Raw genomic sequence first — 8,000 nt, 5'->3', positions numbered from 1 at the left:
CTCTCTCTCTCTCTCTCTCTCTCTCTTCTTTCTCCCCACTCTCCACGATAAAATGACATTTGCAATGAACAATTAAACTAGACTGACATTTGATAACCGTCTGATGAAGTGAAATACGCTCTCCCTCCCCATGAAACACCACAACATGTGCCTGACATTTGTGGCAGGTGCAGCACTAACAAATAAACTGCTTTTAACCCGCCTGACTTCTGTTTGGATATTTAGTTCCCACTAAACTCTAGCCTTGAAGTCAGAGGAATTAAACATCAACAAGTGGCCACGTTGCTCAAAGATGCAGATTAAGCAGAAAAATAACACCATTGCCTGTCATATGTATTGATCATTTTTAATGACAGTCCCTGATCATTGAAGTGTTTATTTCAGTTTCTACCCCCTCATTCTCCCCCCTGCACGTTATAATACACTTACAATAATAAATTAAACCTAACAAATATTTGATCCCCCCTCTCCCCCTCTCTCCCTCTCTCCTACTCTCTCCCATTTCTCCCTCTCTCTGCCCTCTCTCTCTGCCCTCTCTCTCACTCTCTCTCACTCCGCCTCCACTCTCTCTCCCCCTCTCTTACTGCCCTCTCTCTTCCACCTCTCTTTCGGTGCCCTGTCTCCCTCCCATCTCTCCCCTCTCGCTCTCACACCTCTCTCTTCCTCGTCCCTCTCCCCTCAACTCTCTCCCCCTCTTATTCCCCTCTCTCACTCTCCTCCCTCCCCCTGTCCTGAAACACCACCACCTATTCAGTGTAGATGTTGACCATCATGGGGACTGGACTCTGGATAAGGGGTGGGGTGGAGGATGGTGATATTTCGTGGTTACGGGAGTAAACGACCTTTCTGTTGTCCTCTGGTGGGAACAGGAGGCAAAAGTCGGCCATCTTGAAACAGGCCGAAAACTCGCCCTCCTCTACCTGTTTCACCTTTTCCCTTTTTATTTCAGATGCAGCACGGAAACAGGCCATTCAGCCCACCGAGTCCGTTCCGACCAGCGATCGCCCGTTCACAGATTTATTAATTTAGAGATATAGCGCAGAAACTAAACTAATATACCAAACATTCCACACCCTCTCTCTCTCCCCTTCTCTCTCTCACACACTCACCCCATCTCCCTCTCATCCCTTTTGACTAAATATACTAAACTAAATTAAACTATATTAATATTTGATACCCTGCCCCCTCCACTTTATAATAAAATTTATAATATATTAAGCTAATATTTGTTATCCCCTCTCTCCCCTCCCCCTCCCTATCTCTCCCTCTCCCTCTCTCTCTCTCTCCTCTTTCTCTCCCCCCTCCACTGTATAAGAAAACATTAAAAATAATAAATTAAACAACTAATATTTGATACCCCCTCTCCCCCTCTTTCAACCCTATCACTCTCCCTCTCCACCCTTTCTCTCTCTTTCTCTCTCCCCTCTCTCTCACCCTCTCTCAATCTTTCTCTCACCCTCTCTCTCTCACCCCCTCTCTCTTTCGCCTTTTTATCTCCCCCCTTGTGATATCACAGTCAGTGAAAATGGTGAGCAACAATTAAAGCAGGAACTTTTTCAGATTGGAAAGTGAGCTGAGAAATAGCAAATGGTGTTTGTTGCAGGTAAGTGTGAGGTTTAAATTTTGGGAAGTCAGACCAGGGCATGATCTTCACCGTGAATGGTAGTTCGCTGGGGAGTGTTGTAGAGCAGAGGGATCGCAGAACAAAAGTACATCGTTGCAAAAAAAGGGACGTAACAGGGGGATAGGGTGGTGGAGAAGGGTTTTTTGTCCCACTGTCTTCATCAGCCAGTGAATAAAATTTAAAAGTTGGAAAGTTATGTTCAGTTGGACAAGACGTTAGTGAGGACGCACTTGGAGTAATGTGCATATTTTTAGCCACCGTGTTTGGGCAATATGCCACTAATTTGTAAAGATCGCTGAATATATTATCGAACAAGTTGCCCGGAGACAAGGTTCGGAGCTCGAGGGAAAGGCTGGACACGCCAGGACTTTATTCCATGGAGCTCAGTAGAGAGAGCAGTGATCTCATGGAGGTGCACAGTATCATAGGGAGTGCCATAGTAATAACACTACGACATTTGGACAGGTACATGAGGACACTAGTTAGTGGCCAATTAGTGGGCAATCAGGAGATGAGTGGGCAAAATTAGAGCACGTAGTATAGGGGGCAGTGTATTGACATGGATAGAAAATTGGTTGGCAGATAGGAAACAAAGAGTAGGAATTAATGGGTCCCTTTCGCAATGGCAGGCAGTGACTAATGGGGTACTGCAAGGCTCGGTTCTGGGACCGCAGCCATTTACAATCCATATATAGATGATTTTGATGAAGGAATAAAAAGTAACATAAGCAGATTTGCAGATGACACAAAGCTGGGTGGCATGATGAACTGTGAAAAAGATGCTATGAGGATGCAGGGTGACTTGTATAGGTTGGGTGAGTGGGCAGATGCAGTGTAATGTGGATAAATGGGAGGTTATCCACTTTGGTGGCAAGAACAAGAAGGCAGATTATTATCTGAATGGTGTCCGATTATGATAAGGGGAAGTGCAACAAGACCTGGGAATCCTTGTAGATCAGTCACTAAAAGTAAGCATGCAGATATGGCAGGCATTGAAGAAAGCTAATGGCATGTTAGCCTTCGCAACCAGAGGATTTGAGTACAGGAGCAAAGAGATCCTTCTTCAGTTGTACAGGGCCCTGGTGAGACCACATCTGAGGTATTGTGTGCACATTTGGTCTCCCAATTTGTGGAAGGACATTCTTGCTATTGATGGAATGCAGCGTAGGTTCACGAGGTTAATTCGCAGGATGGCGGGACTGTCATATGATGAAAGAATGGAGCGACTGGGCTTGTATTCACTGGAGTTTAGAAGGATGAGAGGGGATCTCATAGAAACAGATACATTTATTAAGGAATGCAGGAAACATGTTTCCGATGTTGGGGGAGTCCAGAACCAGGTGCCACAGTTTAAGAATCTGGGGTAGGCCATTTAGTACTGAGATGAGGAAAAACTCTTTCACCCAGAGAGTTGTGAAGTAGTGAAATTCTCAGAAAGGCCAGACTGTGAGTGGGAGGGGGAGTTGAAGTGCTCAGCCACCGGGTCTGACCTTTCTGTCATGGACCTCCTCCAGTGCCATAGTGAGGCCCACCGGAAATTGGAGAAATAGCACCTCATATTTCGCTTGGGCAGCTTGCAGCCCAGCGGTATGAACATTGACATCTCCAACTTTAGACAGTTCCTCTGTCTCTCTCCTATTCCCCCCTCCCCTTCCCAGTTCTCCCACTGTCTTCCTGTCTCCATCTATATCCTTTCTTTGTCCCGCCCCCCTGACATCAGTCTGTAGAAGGGTCTCGACCCGAAGCCTCACCTATTCCCGCGCGGACTAATGTCATAACTCTCTCCCCTTTCACTCTCCGCTTCTCTCTCTCACACTCATCCCATCTCTCTCGCTCCTCTCCTTTGAATAAATAAACTAAACGAAATTAAAGAGCTCTAGGGGCGAGTGGAATCAAAGAATATGGGGAGAAGCATGCACAGGTTACTCATTGTGAATGATCTGCCATGATCACAATGAATGCGGTGTTGGCACGAAAGGACAAATGGCCTCCTCCTGCACCTATTTTATACGTTTCTATGTTTCTAAACTAATAATAATCTCTCCCCTTTCTCTCCCCCTCCCCCTCACAATAATAAATCAATTCACAATAATAATCCACAAATCATGTCTGACGAATCTTATAGTATTTTTTGAGGATGTAACTAGTAGAGTGGATAAGGGAGAACCAGTCGATGTGTTATATCTGGACTTTCAGAAGCCCTTCGACAAGGTCCCACATAGGAGATTGGTGTACAAACTTAAAGCACACGGTATTGAGGGTTCAGTGTTGAGGTGGATAGAAAATTGATTGGCGGACAGGAAGCAAAGAGTAGGAATAAACGGGTCCTTTTCGGAATGGCAGGCAGTGACTAGTGGGGTACCGCAAGGTATATTTTGGTCTCCTAACCTGAGGAAAGACGTTCTTGCCTTAGAGGGAGTACAGAGAAGGTTTATCAGATTGATCCCTGGGATGGCGGGACTTACATATGAGGAGAGACTGGATAGACTGGGCTTGTACTCGCTGGAATTTAGAAGACTGAGGGGGGATCTTATGGAAACATATAAAATTCTTAAGGGGTTGGAGAGGCTAGATGCGGCAAGATTGTTCCCGATGTTGGGGGAGTCCGGAACCAGGGGTCACAGCTTAAGGATAAGGGGGAAGTCTTTTAGGACGGAGATGAGAAAACATTTCTTCACACAGAGAGTGGTGAGTCTGTGGAATTCTCTGCCACAGAAGGTAGTTGAGGCCAGTTCATTGGCTATATTTAAGAGGGAGTTAGATGTGGCCCTTTTTGCTAAAGGGATCATGGGGTATGGAGAGAAGGCAGGTACAGGCTACTGAGCTGGATGATCAGCCATGATCATATTGAATGGCGGTGCAGGCTCGATGGGCCGAATGGCCTACTCCTGCACCTATTTTCTATGTTTCTATGTTTCTAAACTAAACGAATATTTGATATTCTTTCTCGCATTCCATTTTATAATAAATTCAACAATAAATTAAACGAATATTTGTTACCCACTCTGTCTCCCTCCCCTTCCTCCCCCTCACTCTCTTTCCCCTCTTTCTCTACTTCTTTTTCCTTTCCCCCCCATTTTATAAGACTACATTTACAATAATCATTTAAACTAAACTAATATTTGATACCATCTCCCCGCTTTCTCTCTCCCCACTCACCCCTTCCCTCCCTCTCCCGACCTTTCCTCTCTCTCCCCCTCTCTCTGCCATCTCCCTCTCTCCCTTTTCTCCCGTCTCTCTCTCTTCCCCAGTCTCCCCGCCTCTCTCTCTTCCCCACCCCATTTCTCTTTCTCCTCTCTTTTGACTAAATAAAATAAACTAAGTTAAAATAAAAACTAAACTCTCCCCTCTCTTCCTCTTCTCTCTTCCCCCTCTATCTCACCTCTCTCTCATTTCCCCTCTCTGTCCTCCCTCTCTTTCCCCTTCTCTCTCATCATTCTCTATCCCTTCCTTCAGTCTCTCCCCCTCTTTCTTTCTCCTCTCTCCCCCTTTCTCTCTCCCCCTCTCCACTTCATTTTCATAAATTTACAATGATAAACTAAACTAATATTTGATACCATGACCACCCCTCCACTTGAGAACAAAATTTACAATATATTGAGCTAATATTTATTACTTCCTCTCTCTCCCTCCACTTCCCTCTCTCTCTCTCTCTCCCTCTTTCTCTCCCCCGTGCACTATATAAGAATACATTTAAAAGTCACAGCGTCATGGAGTCATGCAGCACGGAAATATCCGGCCCAACTAGCCCACTCCAATGCAACTTGCCCCTTCTATCCCAGTGTCACCTGCCCGCGTTTGCCCCATATCCCTCTCAACCCGTCCCATCCACGTACAGGAGATGTTGAATCAGTATGGATAGAAATGAGAAATTGTAAGGGTAAAAAGACCCTAATGGGAGTTATCTATAGGCCCCCAAACAGTAGCCTCGACATAGGGTGCAAGTTGAATCAGGAGATAAAATTGGCGTGTCAAAAATGTAATGCTACGGTGGTTATGGGAGATTTCAACATGCAGGTAGACTGGGAAAATCAGATTGGAAATGGACCCCAGGAAAGAGAGTTTGTAGAGTGCCTTCGAGATGGATTCTTAGAACAGCTTGTACTGGAGCCTACCAGGGAGAAGGCAATTCTGGATTTAGTGTTGTGTAATGATCCTGATCTGATAAGGGGACTAGAGGTAAAAGAGCCATTAGGAGGCAGTGATCACAACATGATAAGTTTTACTCTGCAAATGGAAAGGCAGAAGGGAAAATCGGAAGTGTCGGTATTACAGTATAGCAAAGGGGATTACAGAGGCATGAGGCAGGAGCTGGCCAAAATTGACTGGAAGGAGGCCCTAGCAGGGAAGACGGTAAAACAGCAATGGCAGGTATTCCTGGGAATAATGCAGAGGTTGCAGGATCAATTTATTCCAAAGAGGTGGAAAGACTCTAAGGGGAGTAAGAGACACCTGTGACTGACAAGGGAAGTCAGGGACAGCATAAAAATTAAGGAGAGGAAGTATAACATAGCAAAGAAGAGTGGGAAGACAGAGGATTGGGACTCTTTTAAAGAGCAACAAAAGTTAACTAAAAAGGCAATACGGGGAGAAAAGATGAGGTACGAGGGTAAACTAGCCAATAATATAAAGGAGGATAGCAAAAGTTTTTTTAGGTACGTGAAGAGGAAAAAAATAGTCAAGGCAAATGTGGGTCCCTTGAAGACAGAAGCAGGGGAATTTATTATGGGGAACAAAGAAATGGCAGACGAGTTAAACCGTTACTTTGGATCTGTCTTCACTGAGGAAGATACACACAATCTCCCAAATGTTCTAGGGGCCGGAGAACCTAGGGTGATGGAGGAACTGAAGGAAATCCACATTAGGCAGGAAATGGTTTTGGGTAGACTGATGGGACTGAAGGCTGATAAATCCCCAGGGCCTGATGGTCTGCATCCCAGAGTACTTAAGGAGGTGGCTCTAGAAATAGTGGAAGCATTGGAGATCATTTTTCAATATTCTATAGATTCAGGATCAGTTCCTGTGGATTGGAGGATAGCAAATGTTATCCCACTTTTTAAGAAAGGAGGGAGAGAGAAAGCGGGTAATTATAGACCAGTTAGTCTGACATCAGTGGTGGGGAAGATGCTGGAGTCAATTATAAAAGACGAAATTGCTGAGCATTTGGATAGCAGTAACGGGATCATTCCGAGTCAGCATGGATTTACGAAGGGGAAATCATGCTTGACAAATCTACTGGAATTTTTTGAGGATGTAACTAGGAAAATTGACAAGGGAGAGTCAGTGGATGTGGTGTACCTAGACTTTCAGAAAGCCTTCGACAAGGTCCCACATAGGAGATTAGTGGGCAAAATTAGGGCACATGGTATTGGGGGTAGGGTACTGACATGGATAGAAAATTGGTTGACAGACAGAAAGCAAAGAGTGGGGATAAATGGGTCCCTTTCGGAATGGCAGGCAGTGACCAGTGGGGTACCGCAAGGTTCGGTGCTGGGACCCCAGCTATTTACGATATACATTAATGACTTAGACGAAGGGATTAAAAGTACCATTAGCAAATTTGCAGATGATACTAAGTTGGGGGGTAGTGTGAATTGTGAGGAAGATGCAATAAGGCTGCAGGGTGACTTGGACAGGTTGTGTGAGTGGGCGGATACATGGCAGATGCAGTTTAATGTAGATAAGTGTGAGGTTATTCACTTTGGAAGTAAGAATAGAAAGGCAGATTATTATCTGAATGGTGTCAAGTTAGGAGGAGGGGGAGTTCAACGCGATCTGGGTGTCCTAGTGCATCAGTCAATGAAAGGAAGCATGCAGGTACAGCAGGCAGTGAAGAAAGCCAATGGAATGTTGGCCTTCGTAACAAGAGGAGTTGAGTATAGGAGCAAAGAGGTCCTTCTACAGTTGTACCGGGCCCTGGTGAGACCGCACCTGGAGTACTGTGTGCAGTTTTGGCCTCCAAATTTGAGGAAGGATATTCTTGCTATGGAGGGCGTGCAGCGTAGGTTCACTAGGTTAATTCCCGGAATGGCGGGACTGTCGTATGTTGAAAGGCTGGAGCGATTGGGCTTGTATACACTGGAATTTAGAAGGATGAGGGGGGATCTTATTGAAACATATAAGATAATTAGGGGATTGGACACATTAGAGGCAGATAACATGTTCCCAATGTTGGGGGAGTCCAGAACAAGGGGCCACAGTTTAAGAATAAGCGGTAGGCCATTTAGAACGGAGATGAGGAAGAACTTTTTCAGTCAGAGGGTGGTGAAGGTGTGGAATTCTCTGCCTCAGAAGGCAGTGGAGGCCAGTTCGTTGGATGCTTTCAAGAGAGAGCTGGATAGAGCTCTTAAGGATAGCGGAGTGAGGGGGTATGGGG

The sequence above is a fragment of the Rhinoraja longicauda genome, chromosome 34 (assembly GCF_053455715.1).
Source record: "Rhinoraja longicauda isolate Sanriku21f chromosome 34, sRhiLon1.1, whole genome shotgun sequence".
In the NCBI taxonomy this organism is placed as follows: Eukaryota; Metazoa; Chordata; class Chondrichthyes; order Rajiformes; family Arhynchobatidae; genus Rhinoraja; species Rhinoraja longicauda.
This window is presented reverse-complemented; position numbering follows the sequence as displayed.